Below are 17,664 nucleotides of genomic sequence, written 5' to 3'. Positions count from 1 at the left end.
GAGACTGAGAGACAGAGAAGAGAAAATGGGAGACACACACACAGACACATACACACACACACACACACACACACACACACACACAAACAAACACACATAGAGTCATACAGTAGAGGCATTGAAACACACACTCCAAGGGAACCCCTGAGGCTGCGGGGTCCTGCTGTGGAGGAGAACGACCCTCGGTGAGATAACAGCCCAGGGGCACGCATGCCGACCCATCCTCGAGATCACGTACGGCGGCATGAATTTTGGGGAGACTCACCCCAACCAACACCCTCCGTGAAGGCCTGAGGCTGGGATCCCGTGCTGCTTCCCCCGTCTCCACCTGGGGTTTCATCATCATGGTCGGCCCATTGCGACTCCTGGTATCCGGAGACGTTCCCTTCGACCCGGGGAGAGGTGAGGCCTTAGCCTCAGAGCCTGGACACCCAAGCAATGCCACGGAGGGCTCCTGCTCTGCCAAGCCTCGGGGCCTGGTTTCTAAGACAACCGTGGGAACCACTGTGACGGGAGAAACCGCTCGCGCCTCGCGCATGCGCATTGGCTAAGCCGACTCGCGCTCCACTCCTGACACATAGGCTGCGTCCCCTTTAAATATCACCACCGCCGCGCGGCTGCCGATGCTCCTGCTTCCGTCGCTGCGGCATATAGGCATACATCATTTTTATGTATACATATATATATGTACACATCATACGTATGTGTATATGTATAATGTTCAAAGGAAATTTCCATGTAACAGTGGTTATACTAGGCTGTTGGGGATAGTGGGGATAGAGGTAAAGAGAAAAGTTACTTTTCACTATATATCTTTTTGTGTAATTTTTATTTTATTCCATGTATACTTATTATTTATTCAAAAATCTGAGAATAATTTATATGAAAAATACTTTCTCTTTTTTTGGGGGGGGGATGGAATCTTGCACTGTCACCCAGTCTGGAGTGCAGAGGCAGGATCTCGGCTCACTGCAACCTCTGCCTTCCAGATTCAAGCGATTCTCCTGCCTCAGCCTCCTGAGTAGCTGAGATTACAGATCCACACCACTAAACCCAGCTAATTTTTTTATTTTCAGTATAGATGGGGTTTCACCATGTTGCAAAGTTTGGTCTGAACTCCTGACCTCAAGTGATCTACCCGCCTCGGCCTCCCAAAGTGGTAGGATTAAAGGCATGAGCCACAGTGCCCAGCCTCACTACTCTTAACTCTACAGATTTTGTTTATGTTTTTTGCCTCATGAGGGAGTTGGTGGGTTTTTTTGTCTATTTTGAACAGTTTGACTAAAATAACAATTATCTTCCTTTCTTGAAGGAACATTGGAAGAAAGAGAAAGATCACACTGTTGCTCCTGTACATACAGACCTATGAGGTATGAAGGAATTGGTGAATTTGGGCAAAATCCTAAAACTCCTAGGTGGTGTCATTGATCCCTGGATATACACTGTCATCAAAATGTTTCCCCAGTTAATTTCTGGTGAGCAGACATCCATTGGAGGAGAGAGGCAGAATACAATTAAATTTTGTCATTTCTTTCTGTTCATCCTGCTCAATCCTCAACACCAAGAACAATGTCTGGCACAGAGTAGGCAGTTGGTAAATATTTTCTGAATGTAGAACAGTTGCAAGACAAAAATCTTTGCAGGAATTCTTCTGGTGGCTATTTGAATTGTAACTTTTATGACTGAATACCCATACTATGAAGGTGGATGTCCAGAGGAGAATGGACATAAATGTTATATGAAAAATATACTTAATATGTTAAGTTGCTATGAATTAGGGCATATGCAGACACACCTAGAACGAAAATATTTATAATAAATAATGAGTGTGTGATGATTTTAAAATATGTTTTTTCAAAAATGAATCTTCTTCTTTTTTTTTCTGAAGGCCAGCAGATTGCCACCCAGAATAATTTTAGGTGTTCTTGTTTTATTATGGAAGTGTAGGATCTCAGTGAAAGAACCTCAGATATTCCAATGAGGTTATCTTTATTATTTACATATCTATTTAAAACAACACTACTTCTCCTCTCGAATACATTGGAGTTAGTACAAAGTATACCAGCTCATTTTGATTTACTTTAAACGTAATGATTTTGTAATCACAATTATTAGATTTCTGCATTCATTTCAATTTAGAAACAAGCACATTATGGTAAACCATTCTAACCCAAAACCTGTTCAAAGACAAAGAATGTGACTGGACTCCCAGTTGCAGGTTTGAGTACAGGTTGCAGGTGCCTGAAATGTTCTGTGTTCTCGCTGCAAGGAATTACAGGAATGAGTCTCCTGGTTGGGTGGCTGTAATATGCAGGGAGACATGTTTAGCATTTTTATTCAACAGTACTGTGTGCCTTCTCTCCTGTTTTCTATCCACATTTGAATGAATCTCCATTAAGAGATTAGGGCCTTCCCTGTTTTCTTCTTGTACCAACAGAAATAATTCAAAGCCCCATCTGTATAACTGTCATTGATAACGGCCATTTCTCTCTCCTAGACATTTAGATTTGAATAACTCTGTATCACATCCTTTTCTTGGCCACTCATCACCATTGAAACAAGGAAAATGGGTTACTGCGTCATTTTCCGAATGTACGTTTTCTTTGCAGAGTATCTGCTGGAAACTTGGGGAGAACTAAAATGAACCCTCCTCCTTCCCCAGACTTGTGATGGACCCTTCCAGAAGCCCTGCACTTACTGTTCAGCTGAATTTGAATAAAGCTCCCAGGGACTTTTCCATTCTTCTTGCCATTAGAATCATCAGTGATCTATACTATCTGGGAAGGAGAACATATTCTATTCTCAGTGTGTTCTTGCTCTTTCTTAACCTGGCTGTAAGCCAATAGGAGACAAGCTATGCTCTGCCCAACAGAGTTGAACATTCCATTTCTCTGCATGTGAAAATGAAGTGCTGCCATGTTGTGTACAGACATCTAATTGCCAAGGCCACGTGTATAACACACATTCTGTCTTTAGAAGGAGAGCTGGCATGTCTGCCTATCCCTTAGAACATCTTACTTCACAAGTAGGAAATTAGTAGAAAGTCATATTTCTGGTTTATATTTCTGGTGATTAAGTTACAGATCTTGCATTTAAAGTTTCTGTTCTGTAGTAGTTCTTTATAGGGTTTAAGGTAGATATAAGGGGAAAAAAAAGCCTGACAGTACAAAGTAAGAACAGAAGACTACTAGGCTCAAATGAAAACATAGAGAATGTTATCCATTGATGCCTTTTGCACTTTTTTTAAAATAAAGAAGAAGCAGATATTCATGCCATGTAGTAACAGTCTTCTTTGGTGTCCTAGTAAGATAAAGTCTCTATTCTAAGACAAGCAGTGTTGGAGCTAAGCTTCAGACCCACTGAGAAAGTTCTTATCATCAATGTGTCCTTCTGAGTGTTAAGTTAAAACATACTGAGTGGGAAGGTTTGAGGAAGTGACTGACAGCGCAAATATGAGGGAACTGGTGCTTAAATAATAACCCCAAATGATGATCTGTTACCACAAAATGGTCACTCCAGACTCACTCTCAAGAAAGTCTGCGAAAGACAAATGTTTTATTAGAGATGCAAGTTTCTATTTTAATGTTTGTGTTTAAAGAAGCAACAGTGCAGAGTCTTCAGAGAGACCATGAGAGTTACTCATTTGGATTTTAGAGACTCTTCCTGGTTCGAGTCTAGACTGACTGTATCTCTCATTTTATTAGTCACTTTGGATCTGGCAGGAAACACAAACTCATAGTCAAAGAAAATAAATAATGTACAGTCTTTGATTTCACTTTTATCACTGAACTCTAGCAGCTAGGCACCAATCAATGAGACAGAGGCAGAGCTCATGGCTTAGAAGAGTTTGGCTATGTTGGCCAACCTTGCATTATTCTGTTTCTGGTCAACCTTGTCTTACAGATGGTGGTGTTTTTTGTTTTTGTTTTTTTTTTAATGCAGTTTTGCTCTGTTGACCAGGGTGGATGGAGTGAAGTAGCATGATCTTGGCTCACCGCAACCTCCACTTCCCAGGTTCAATCAATTCTCCTGCCTCAGCCTGCCAAGTAGCTGGGATTACAGGCATGCACCACCGCACCTGGCTAATTTTTTTATTTTCTTTTTAGTAGAGATGGGGTTTCGCCATATTGGCCAGGCTGGTTTCGAACTCCTGACTTCAAGTGATCCACCCACCTCAGCCTCCTAAAGGGCTGGGATTACAGGTGAGCCACCACGCCCAGCCCAGATGGTGTTCCTAAGAAACATTATAAAGATTGTTTCTTCCAGCTGGGTGCAGTGGCTCACGCCTGTAATCCCAGCACTTTGGGAGGCCAAGGTGGGCAGATCACATGGTCAGGAGTTTGAGACCAGCCTGGGCAACATAGTGAAACCCCATCTCTGCTATAAAATACAAAAAATAAGCCAGGAGTGGTGGCGGGTGCCTGTAATCCCAGCTACTTGGGAGGCTGAGGCAGGAGAATTGTTTGAACCCGGGAGGTGGAGGTTGCAGTGAGCCAAGATTGTGCCATTGCACCCCAGCCCAGGCAATAATGTAAAACTGTCTAAAAAATATTTGTTGCTTCTTTGTTCTACCATTAGTTGCAAATCTTCTTTTGGAAATTTAGGACTGCCTGTGTTGAATTTTCTACTTTAGGCTCTCAATAAGTTTAACTGGATGAAAAGGAAATGAGAATGGAATAGAAGGGCTAACGTTGTCTCATATATTCAAAATGCTTAAATAAAAGAAGCACAAAAGCAGGCACACAATGAAGTTCAATTGGAAGGCTTTCCTCTACTGAGTAATTGGACGAATTGGTATGCAGACTTAATATTAGAATTCCTCATCCAGTTCCATGACATTATCAATAGATTTATTTTTAAAAATTGGGGCATAATTGATGGCTATTGCAAAGAAAAGGTAGAGCATCTTAGGATGTAAATTAGGTAAATTTGTGCAGAACTGACCAACATTCTAGGAACACCTGACTCAGAAAGGCATTGGAAAAATTATTATTTCATGAAGTATTCAGAGCAGTGTGCCTAGTTTTGTCCCAAAGAGATTTTAATAACTACTTTCTGAAGTAGGAGTGCTATATATTTTTTATTTTTTTGAGACTGAGTCTCACTCCGTCACCCAGACTGGAGTGGAGTGGTATGATCTCAGCTCACTACAACCTTCGCCTCTCAGGCTCAAGTAGTAGTGCTATTTAAAACAGGTTTCATCCACATTGAAGAATTATCTGCTAACTGGCAGAAAGATCCCACTGATATCTGATATATGTGCAAGACATTTAAAAAGACTTTAATCTGAGCTTTATTATCCTGTAGAGAGGATTGATGTACATGGTCCTGAAGTACCATGGAGCTGGTATACCAAATGTCATCGGTTTAAGAACCAATAAGGAGGGAAAAAATTGGGAGACAAGGAAATCCATCACACATCACAATTATGTGCCTGACTTTTTCCCAAAGAGATTTTTAGTAACTAGTTTCTGAAGTAGAAGTACTATTTAAAACAGGTTTCATCTGCATTGGGGAATTATCTGCTGGCTGGCAGAAAGATTCCATTGATATCTAATATATTTGCAAGACATTAAAAGGGACTTTAATCTGAGCTTCCATTCAAAAGAATGGAATACAACCTTAGATGTTTTATTTTTGTACCAAATATACAATGGAATCTGTTGGAAGAGTAGAGAGATCTTTTTTACTGACAGTTTCAATATGCATTCTGAACAGTATAAATTTCAAAGGTATCTTGATATAGCAAGGCTTCAATGGATAGACCAATAGAATCCATCACACACCAAAATTTTTGTTTCCTTGTCTCATTTTTTCCCTCTCTTTATTGGTTCTTAAGCTCATGATATTTGGTATACTAGCTCCATTGTACTTCAAGACATTAGCACTCCATTCTACAGGATAATAAAGCTCAGATCAAAGTCCCTTTTTAATGTATTGGATATCAATGGGATCTTGCACATATATTGGATATCAATGGGGTCTTTGTTTGCTTGAGCTATCAACAACTTTGCAAGACACGGTGAGCTCTGCTGCCATGAAAAAGGTAGAGGGTAGGTGAAAATTGTCAGTGCTTCAATTTCAGTTTGTTTTCTCTGTATCAGTAAAACTACAGCCAGGACTTGTGTATATGTGTACATGAAAACACACAACTTAGTATTTAAAAAGCTAATTTTCCTTTGATAGTCCAATCATTGTAGTCTATCTGAGGAATGAATGCATTTTTTTCATTAGTAAAACATATTCACACCTACTTCTTGTGAAATCATAACACCAGCATTATTATGGCAAAGATATTTGCACCTTCTTTCTTGGCTTGTGTTTTCCAATATAAAGAGTCCCAGATTAATGTCATTGTCTCTGCCTGAACCATTTACTGACTAGAATCAAGCCCATGCATCTCCCTCTAATTGCCAAGTTTCTCCTTTAATGTCAAAGAATGAGGATGTTCATGCCTTCACAATCAGATGGCTATAAATCATACTTTTGAGGAAATCAGTTCCTGAGATGCCTGAAATTTATTATTGAAATCAACCACTTTTAAGTGTTAACGAGTTTCAGGGATTTTAGCAGCATATTCTTTGTCATATCCTTTCCAATATACTTTCATAGTGTAAGAGCTCACCTATATCAATATGCCAAATACTAAAGCAGATGTCTCATTTAAACTTCTTTTATTCAACATATCAGAAGACAGGGTAAATATAAAGTTGCCCTCCAAAGAGCTATATGCCATTTCCCAAGATGGCCTAATTTAGTTTATTTTCCAAGTTAGGCATCTGGATATTTTTCCTGCCAGAGTGCAGTGGTCTTCCATGATTGAAAAGCCTAAGCAGATGCAGGAAGTTTGGGGTGTCTAGATTTCAGCAATGTACATTGCAAGTAAAAAATGTTATGCACTCGAGTCCCAGTCCATAGTCTCTTGGAGTCTGTGCAATAATATTTATTTTTTTCCCTGTTATAAACTCAATGTTGTAAAGGAGCAATGAAAGGATATGACGTATTTCAAGAGCTGTTATTAGTGGCTTATTGGTGCCTACCACATGCCAACCACTGTGCTTTTAATTTGATATCAATTCTTTCATTTAATCCTCAAAGACTCGAAGAAGTTAAAGAACACAAAGAGGTAGCATATGAACCTAGATAGATTTGATAAATGAATCAAAGTATGATTGTATTATTCTGCTAATGTATCAGAATCTACAACAAATCTTAGATAAACAAAAGACTAATGAGAAACATCCCTTTTTATCAGCATCCTCATAGTTATACCTAGTGAATAAAAGTATATGAATGAACATCTTTTAAGGTAAAACTCCATGGAGATAAAGAATTGAGAGAAGATAATATAATGCAAGTCACAATGGTGGTTCAGTCAGCCTAATATGGCTTGGATAGTGGTATCCAACCATGTTGTCTCCAGGAATCGAAAGTAGGAAGTAGAAGGATCTGAAAATAGACGGTCTAGAATACTATCCTTAAATACATAAGTTTTCCCAAAACCATCTTACTGCTTTGTGAGCCACTTAAAAGCTGGCTTCTTGAATTACTATTGATTTATGAATCTCTATTTTTTAGAGTACTCTACCTCAGCTTTTAGCTGTCCCTGAATTCCTGCAGCACGAAGAGGATCTCTCTTTCTGTTCCTCACCCCTCACTCTAGCAATAGTTTGCCGTTGCTTGTTATTTAGTGCTTACGAGGCTCGCTGTGTGGGTAGGTGGACTTCTCTGTTGTCTTGGTCCAGCTTCAATCTTAGACTGGCCCCATGTGCTTGGATCTTGGATTTAGGGTTTTCTCAGCATTCATACCTTTCCTCCCTGTGGCAGCCAAACACTGCCGTGTTTCTCTGTGGGTGTGGTGTGAGAGAGTTTTCTGCTTCTTTCTCACAGGTAGCAAAATTAGAATGGTATTGTTATAGGGTCTTCAGCTCAGAATGGTTTCCTGTCTCTACCCAAAGGTAGAGATTTTTTTCCTTGACTCTTTTCTTTGCTGTTGTGGATCTTAACCTGTGCTCTGGGGGGTGACAGAATGCGCTGTCAGGTCTTTAGCCCCATCCCCAACAGCTTAAAGCTTTTCCTCCTGCAAGAGGCTGATTTAGGCAAGAATGGTGGGATTTGTGCTTTCCTGCAGTGACTGCCGATTATGTCTTGTAAGCCTACACTTTTGCTGGCGCTCTCTCTGTGTCTCACCCTGCCCCTAATTACTTCTTCCAACATCTGTGAAATGGCCCTACCAGTGAATATAAACTCCTTCTATGTCTGCAACTCCCAGCAGTTCTATATTCTGATGATAGCTCTCACTCAATCTTTTACCCAGTTTCTTTTTCTTGCTTGTATGGCAGATAACATTTCTTTTTCTATGCTCTGCTGCAGTTGTGCCAGTCCATAAGCTGCCTGTCTCCCTTGGAGGAGCCTTTTCCCCATTGGAGTCCAGCCTACTTGTTTGCCCTGTAATCTCAGGTCTCTGATGGGTTAAAGCAAAGTTACAATTTTTCTGTTTATCTAGCTTTACTTATTGAGGCAGAAGCAACACTCTTTTCTAGCAGGAATGGGAACTCTAGCCATCTTCCATTGCATCTAAAATTGAAATATTGGTATCAGAAATGCAAGACCTTTGTCAGTATTCTCTCTGAACCATAAGAAGCATTGAAAATCATATTATCATTGTACATCACAGATCATAATTGAAATACCTCCCTCCTATTCAGTCTGAGAAGGAGGGCATTGTTTTCCCTTCTGCTGCGCCATTTTCCCTTCCATTTTCTTTTAAAAGAAGACTAAGGTCTTTTCTCAAAAAATGTTGAGAGAATTTTATATTTAATTGTTAAAAGTCTCACAGAGACTAGAGTCTTTATTGGGCCGCTTGATGGAAGAATTGGCAAGTGTCTGAGTTATTTATTCTGTGGCTTCAGTTAGGTTGTGATTCATGGTAGTAAATTTGGACTCAATAAGGAGAAATCCCAAGAAACATAGCAAGGCTGAGGAATTAGATAATTACAATTTACTTTGGTTCGGATGGGTTTTCTCTGGGCTCTTCATAGATTTTGAAGATGCGATTATGGATATTATGAATATCTACAGAGCAGTCTCCACATTTTTATCTACCTTGGGCTTAAGAAAAAAAATATGGAAAGAAACAATTTTTAATCCATACAAGAGAACTTGGATATTTCTCTTGAAACAATTAGAAGCAACTGAAGAGCTTTGCGTAGGACATATTTTCGTTTCCTGAATGAACAAGTGATTGACTGAACCAATGAGAGTGAGAATCCAAGTATGGCAATCTTATTTTGAATTCAGATAAATAAAATTTTAGAGGAGGAATGTCCAGTTTGCTCTGAAATAGGTAACAACCAAGAAAGGGCAGATACTTTGTGTATTCCAGTTTTGGTGTTGGCAAGTTGTCAAAACCTTAGCTGAGAGCACAGAATTAAGAGAAGAGGAAGGTTAAGGCTTAGGCACTGTGTCAGGCCTGCAGCCACATGTGATAGGGTTCACTTAGCATCCTTAGCAGAGGATTCATAGGAGGGATTTTTAGGAAAATCTGTAGGGAAGAAAAATGACTCATCAGAGTCAGAAGACTAGTCTTCTGTGCTTGACCAAAACAATTGGGTTTGGGGACTGAATAAAGAAATAGGGATTTAGAAACTGCAGTCTCATTTCTGGAGTTTCCATGAATTAGTTAGGTGGCTACAAGGTTAACTAGCATCTATAGCAGTGTCTCCCCACATATCTCCTTTCTCTGTTGTGGTTAACCAAATCTTGTGGTAGGCATGTGACTGCAGGGAGGACCCAACTAGCAGACCCAGCTGCAAGGAACATGAGAATCAGAAAGCATGGTAAGCCAAACTGGAGTTGGCAGGATTAGAGTGAAATGTAGCCAAGGAGATAGAAAAATGCATCTGGTCCAGAATAGACTGCTGTTCTACATGGTCCAAAGTACTCCAGTCTATAGTCTCACCAAGATTGCATCTCTCTGGCCAGTCTTTAGGGATCCTGCCATAAAAATCTTTATTTTGTATGCATGTTTTTTTTCCCTAGTGTCTTCCATACTATTTTCCTCAAGAGATTTGGTTGAGCAGATATAAAGTCCTGTACAATCAATTATAGCTTTAAAATTCCATGTTTCACATGTTGTTTTTTTAAACGGCATACTCCATGGGAAGAAATAGAGATGTGATGTCATCCGAGCAGTATGGCTTTTACATGTGGTCCTGTGTGGTTTCTAAGGCAGTTGTGAGGGTGTGCTTCCTGGAATGAACTCAATGACTTCCTTTCTAGGTCTTATCTTATGCACCCTAACCACCAGCTGCTAACAAATGCCTGGGTAAGGTTTCTGAGTTTTTCCTGAGAATGTGGGAATAGGCAATTGCTTCAGGTTGAGTTCTGATCTTTTTGTAAGGCTCTTCTAACATGTTCTTCACAGTGGGCTCTTTGAGACAACAGAAATATGTGCAGGTCTTCTGGCTGTGATGATGATATGATAAGCTGAATAGTTTTAGTTGCTTTCTGGAAGCTCACAGAATATTGACTCTGTGTCGTATTGGTTTCTGCATCTGTTTGCCGATAAATGAGGAAAATAATCTTCCCATTGGGAGACCTTTTGTACCAATACAATATGTAACATACAATATTAGTTTTGTATGAACAGTCCAGTTTCACGGTCTCACCCTCCTGCGTAGATATTGCTGGTTGGGATTGAATGACCCTCTGTGACATGCTGGATGCCGTAGATGAGAAGAAATAACAAGATTGGTCCCCTGAGCTGACCTGTAAGAGAGCTTCCAAGAACTTTTGGGGCAGGAGTTAAATCTTCAGTAAAGGCAGGAGTCAGAATCTGGTTCCTTTCCTCTTCCTTCTTATTATACCTGAGTGTTTGTCACATATGACCAGTTGTTCATCCCCTCTTCCCTCCCCACTCTCTTCTCCAAGTCCTAGACTGTCCTCAGCCTATCAGCTACTGTCCTTACCAAGGAAGGCAGAGGCCATGAGTGCCCGTAATATGCTGCCAACAGTCATGTTGGCACCTCTATTTCTAGGAAAAAAAACTGCCTGCTCAGAGCCTGAGACCTACTTTATTCAGTTTTGTGTAAAGCTCCACCTAGAATTATTGGAGGTGAGCAATGCATCTGTCTCAGAATAGGAAAGAAAGTGGTACAGTGGGGAAGGCAGGGGCAGGGACAAGTTGTTAAATCATATCCTGCTCATACTTGCACAGACTAAATTGAGCCACTAGATGTGTTTAAGACAGCTCTTTCCCTAGCAAAGTTTGCTTAGTTATTCTCCAGACATTTTGGGGCCACAAAATTTTATTCCCAGATTTAGACTGAGATTAAAAAGATACCTATATATTTTTTTGAGTGAAGAAAATGTATTTTACTTTAAAATACAGATGTGGTTTTGTATCCTCGGATGTAGATAGGCATATATATATATTGTTACACACAAAATTTCAGGGTGATACTAGAAACTATGATATTTTCCCTGCCTCCTTTCCATCTTAATTCATGATTTCAAACAATTCTTTTGCAGTCTACTCTGTTTTCTGATTATCTTAGACTTCTGCTTATCCTCCTAATGTGTGATTTTGGTAACTTTGTTAAGACAAAAGAAAACTTCCATTCTATTCAATTTTGTTTCTCTTGGCTCAGTTATAATAGAAGATCACTTCCATTGATAAAATATTATTTCCCATCATCTTAGTCCATTTTATGTTACTACAAAGGAATACTGAGACTGGGTAATTTATAAAGAAAATAAATTTATTTGGCTCATGATTTTGCAGAGTATACAAGAAGAATGGCACCAGCATCTGCTTCTGGTGAGGGCCTCCGGCTCCTTCCACTCATGGTGGAAGGCAAAGGGGAGCTGTTGTTTGCAGAGATCACAAAGTGAGAGAGGAAGCAATAGAGAGGGGGACATACCAGGCTCTTTTCAACAACCAGTTCTCTTGGGAACTAACAGAGTGAGAACTTACTCATTCTCTCCACTCCAGAGCATTAATCTATTCAGAGGGATCTGCCTCCATGACCCAAGCACCTCCCATTCAACCCTAATTCTGACACTGAGGATCACATTTCAACATGAGATTTGAAGGGGACAAACATTCAAACTATAGCACTTGGGATTCCAGGCTACCGGACAGTTTCTGAGATAAGAATACAATTTTCTTTTTTCTCTACTTTTATCCCTAGCCCCTCAAGTTGCCCAGATTAAAAAAATATTCTGGAACTGCCATACCATGTTGATCACCACCCATAATTTGATTTAGAGAACCTAAGCTCACTTAAAATGACCACTGTTGGTTAATAATAAAAATACTAGATAAAATTCACTGAACGTTTATCATGTTCTAGGAACATTATGTACTTATTATTACTTAATCCTCCCCTTGTGAGACAGTTGAATCTTGTGAGAAATTATTACAGAGAAGAGACAGAGGCTCAGACACATGCTCAAGATCGCGGATACAGTAAATGAAGAACCTGGGATGTAATCGTCCTCTAATTTAAGAGAATGAATTTTAATTCCTGCATACTACCTCTTGTTAACTTCCTTTTCCTACTTCTTGTTATCTTATCTCTTTCTTTTATTTTTTGCCCAAAACTAAAACAGAAGAATTACTTCTATTGAGTTAAAAGAAGTGTTACAGATTATCATGAGATCTAGAATCTAAATCCTTTTATTAATCTTTTTTAGATTAATTTTATTGAATATAAATTACATGAAATAATATATCACATTTTAAGCAAAATGGTCAAGCTGTTTTTGAAAAATGTATATGTAGCAGGATGAGCCGCAGACAAAACCTCTCAGACACCAAGTTGTAGAAGGAAGGGCTTTATTCAGCTGGGAACATCGGCACACTACTGCCTTAAAATCCGAGCTCCCCGAGTGCACAATTTCTGTCCCTTTTAAGGGCTCACAACACTAAAGATTTCACATGAAAGGGTTGTGATTGATTTGAGCAAGCAGGTGGTATGTGACAGGGGATGCATGCACCGGTGGTCAGAGAGAAACAGAACAGGGCAGGGAGTTTCACAGTGTTCTTCTATACAATGTCTGGAATCTATGAATAACATCGGTTTCTAAGTTATGAGTTGATTTTTAACTACTGGGTTTAGGCCAGGCAGGCCCAGACCTGGTTTCAGGCCTGGCGCCAGGCTGCCTGTCTTTGATTTTACTTCCTTGTTGTTTTTTCTTAAAACAGGTACTGAGTATAAAACAATATAAAACAATACAAGAGGGTCTCTCTCTTCCCTCATTTACATCTGTGTAACCACTATCCTAATCAACATATAGAATATTTTATCACCTTTTAAGTTCCCTTGTGACTTACTGTTGTCAATGTCCTTCTTCCATTCCCAATACCTGGAAACTACTGATCTGATTTTTGTCACCATCGATCAGATTTGCTCTTTTCTAAAATTTCGTATGTATAAAATTATATGGTAGGTATTCTTTTGTGTCTAGCTTATTTCTTTCAGAATAATGCTTTAAAATTTATCCATATTGATGGAAGAATCAGTACTTTATTTCTTTTGGTTGCTAAGTACTCTTCAGTTTTATGACTTGTGATATTATGAAGTATGTATTCAATCTTTGACCCCTTTTCCTGACATACAACTCCTAAAATACTTAGAAACTCTGAAGCGATGTCTTGTCTTTGCTAATGATTGACTGAACTGACGGCTGGCAGCCCCTGGGTAACTTCAGGATGGGGGATGGGAGAGACAAAGTCATGATTAGAAAGTTGGGACTTTCAGCTCCATCCCCAATATCTGGGAAGGGGAGAGAGTCTGAAGGTTAAGTTGACTACCAATGGCCAATGATTTAATCAATTATGCCTATTTAATGAATCTTCCATAAAAACCTAAAAGGGCTAGGTTCAGAGAGCTTCCAGATAGCTGAACACATGGAGGTTCCTTGAGAGTGGTGTGCCCTAAGACGGTGAGGAAGCTCTGCACCCTTTTCCCCCATACCTTGCCCTTTGCATCTCTTCATCCTTATGCTTTGTAACATATGTATGCCTTTATAATAAACTAGTAAATGTAAGTAAGTGTTTCTCTGAGTTCTATGAGATGTTCTAGAAAATTAATTATTAATTGAACTCAAATGGGGGGTCATGGGAATCTCAATCTGGAAAGAAAAATAAAATCTCAAAACCACAAAGTTATTATGCCAAGGGGAAAATTAAGGTTGGAAATGGAGTCACACAAAACACTGCCTTCCTTCTGTTCCCAAACAGGTAACTCTAATCTCACATGCTTACTCTATCTTATGTAAAATGTAGATTTACTGAGGATGAGATGAATGCATAATTGATTTTTTCCTCTACTCTCTTTTTTTCACACACAAAATGTGGATTCATTGAGTGTTAATCAAAGCCTTATAAGAATGTAACCACTTGTCTCATTGCCTACTGTCCCTCCTTTTTTCCCCTTTCCCTCCTGCTTGCTCTTACCCCTTAAATAGTTAAGTTTCCAAAACCCTCTTTGGAAAAACACAGGTCAAGGATCCTACTGTGACTTATGTTTCTATTTCCCAGGCATATCCTCGACTGGCAAAATAAACCTCTAATCAATAGAGATCTGCCTCAGTCACTTTTTGGTTTACATGTTGGTGACCACAAAGGAACTCCGAGTGGAGTCTGGCTCTTGGCCTCCAGCAAGTCTCCTATTGAGGTCCTGGTACCAGCTGGAACTCTTTATTACTCTTACAGATTGGATGATTTGCTATGTAAGTTCTGGGAACTTCTCCCTCCAGAGATCCCTGATCTCCCCCAAATTTTCAATTGGGATCTGAGGTTTATTCTGCTGTAAAACTCCTTTTCTGGTAGTTTCTGCTTCCATGATGGCAGACAGCAGTCTTCAGCTTGGGTCCATCTCCAGGTAAGGAGCTGGTTTCATATTGGGATTTGGTAGCTGAAAGTCAAGGTTTATTGTCAGTTGGCTATAACTTACCCTTATGCTGAGAGATCGCAATTATATGTGAATTCTGTGATCACTTTTTCTGGTTTTTCTTTTCAGTTTTGGTCCACCTTCTGTTAGACTTTACCAACTCCTGGCCCCCTCGAATGTTGAATGAAACTCTGCAGCTGGAGAAAGTCAATTTTCACTTCTAAAAACCCTGACTGGGTAAAAAAGGTCAACAATTTGACTACCTGAGAAGTTTCATTTACACAACAAGACCCTTTTCCCATCCTTTCTTTCGGTGCAATTAATTTAAAGATTTTAGGGATCTCTTATTCTAAACAATTAACAAAGAGATCACATTTAAAAAGGACATATAATAGTGTCATGGCCAGCCTTAAAAATTCTCTTGACTAAATTAAGAGTGAAAAATCTGACCTAAAACAGTTCTGGTAGGTAAAATTCCTGCAGAGGCTTGGGTTTGCTTTTGGTCAAGGAAAAACAAAGGCCACTCCACCTGTGGCCTAATAGTTAAAATTCTGCACTTTCACATCCACAGGGTGAGTCTGATTACTGGTCAGGGATCCAGCCCCTCTCGGTTTAATATTTGTGTGACTTTTTTGTTGGGTATCAATTTATTATTGATCTTTATTATTGATCTTTCCCACTTCCTTAGCTTTTTGTTTCCTGTCTTTTTTCATCTGTTGGGGGCACATGAGGCTTTGGGGCCTTTGTGTGCATATGGTCAGCTGAGAAGGTAAGACTCTAAAAACATGGCCTGGCAGAAATATGGGTTATACCCCATTTATTGGTAATGAAACTTTCCTTCGCTGAGCAATCTTTGGGGTGATTCTGGATCTTGTTAAAAAATGCTTGCCAACTCTTTGGAGACAGCTTGTGTACCCATGGTTATGTAATAACCTTGATTAAGGCACCTGGGGGTATATATTTTGGTAAAGAAGTTCAAAAGTCAGAAATATCAACTGTTTGTCTCAGCTAAAATCTGATAATAAGAGATTTGAAAGGATTTATTTAAAGGGCTCTGTAGTCAAAAGTTGACTTAATTAAAACTGATATTTAGGCTATGTATGTATTTACTTACTGCTTTAAGGCCTCTGTTCTCTCTCTCTCTGTAAACATTTCTCAGGCAACTGAATTTCTTCTTAAACCGCTGCTAGGAATGTGCACTCCCTCTGTCTCTCTGTTTCTATTGCCCTTTCCTTCCTCTTGCCACCCTCAGTGCCACATAAGAAGACAAAAACAAACAAACAACAACAACAAAAAATTCTAACAGCCTGGGATTCCTTAAGAAAAAACAGAAAATGTGCCACAGACCCATTTATGGGAGAAACTGCTATTATTTTCCTCAGGGAATCCCAAGAGTTGAAAATGGACAGTGTCTTCTCAGATCTAAAACTCTTCTTTCCTTTGCATTGCACTACCAGAAATTTTTGCTTCTGGAGTTACTAGAAATTTCTTTTCATTGTGAAAAGCTTGCCTTTGGTGTGTATAATGGCGAAGGAATGGGCTGATCACAGAGTGGGCTGATTGGCAATGGGTTGCCCACCAGCCTCAGGGGAAATGTATTTGCAGTGAAATGTACAGTGAAAACATGGCGTGTCCTAATCCCCATGGTGTTTACCTCTTTTGGGGGACCCAAGATTTAGTGTGAGTTATGCTTTGAATTCAATGGTCCAGATAAAAAAGAGACTAAATTAAAAGCACCTATCTAAATGAAATTGGTCACCTTATAAAAGCCCGTGATAAATTTATATAATTTTGTGTTACTTGGCATCCATGTTTTCAATCTTCCTCGAACACAACCAAATTTAAAGAGCTTAAATTCCCTGTCTCTCTCTGTATTTTGAGATGCAAATCCTTTATCTTGTTTCACCTGAGAGTTATCACTTTAGAAATGCAAATTTAGGGTTGCCTAGCTAACAGTTGCCTAGAGCAATAAAATAGGTAATTGAAACTGTGAATAAAAACAACTACTTAAAATTGGTAAATAAAAAATCATATAGTTCTACAAGATCTGCTTCTGTCTGTGTGTCTGCGTGTCTAGTGTCTATATATTTATATGTGTTATGTGTATGTGATGTTTCACTACCAAAATATGTGAAAGAGTTCTAATTAATTGGCTTAAAAAGTAAACACTTAAATATTTTATGAGAAAAATAGAAACCTTAACTCAAACACCTTTAAGTTCATGTAACTTTAGTAATCTTTAACAAATAAAGACAATTTAAAAATTATTGGTGAAATAAAATAAAATAGAAACCTCTTCAGAATTTAATTTAGATATTTTGTCTGTCTATTGGCCTATTGTTCAGATATTATCTCTGCTAGATGTTTTAAAATCATAAAATGTGTTTTTATGACAATTTTTGACACTTAACTTGTCTATAAACTATGTTTTTGGATTTGGGCCTTTAGGAGATTGTGAAGCCTAGCTCCAGGGATTGTCCTTTGTCTTGGACTCTGTATCTGGTGCTTAATTAGAATTACTTACTTCCTCAGTTTTCCACTAAGAATAAGAGTTACTAAGAAGTAACATTACAATTTATGTATATAATTATACTAGCTATGGCCGGGCGCAGTGGCTCACACCTGTAATCCCATTACTTTGGGAGGTTGAGGCGGCCGGATCACCTGAGGTCAGGAGTTCAAGACTAGCCTGCCCAACATGGTGAAACCCCATCTCTACTAAAAATACAAAAAATTAGCCAAGTTTGGTAGTGTGTGCCTGTAA

At 39.1% G+C, this 17,664-nt stretch overlaps 1 long non-coding RNA gene across 1 annotated transcript; it reads left to right on the top strand.

Annotated features, from left to right (window-relative positions):
- Positions 1–1,073: 1,073 nt before the first annotated feature.
- Positions 1,074–16,438, top strand: LOC134729038 (uncharacterized). Its single transcript, XR_010109877.1, has 3 exons — positions 1,074–1,159; positions 1,313–1,370; positions 14,549–16,438. It is a non-coding gene; the product is annotated as an uncharacterized LOC134729038 (long non-coding RNA).
- Positions 16,439–17,664: the final 1,226 nt, after the last annotated feature.

This window comes from Pan paniscus, chromosome 15, assembly GCF_029289425.2.
Source record: "Pan paniscus chromosome 15, NHGRI_mPanPan1-v2.0_pri, whole genome shotgun sequence".
Taxonomy (NCBI): Eukaryota; Metazoa; Chordata; class Mammalia; order Primates; family Hominidae; genus Pan; species Pan paniscus.
Note: the sequence above shows the minus strand (reverse complement) of the source record. Positions and strands in the feature narration are given on the sequence as shown.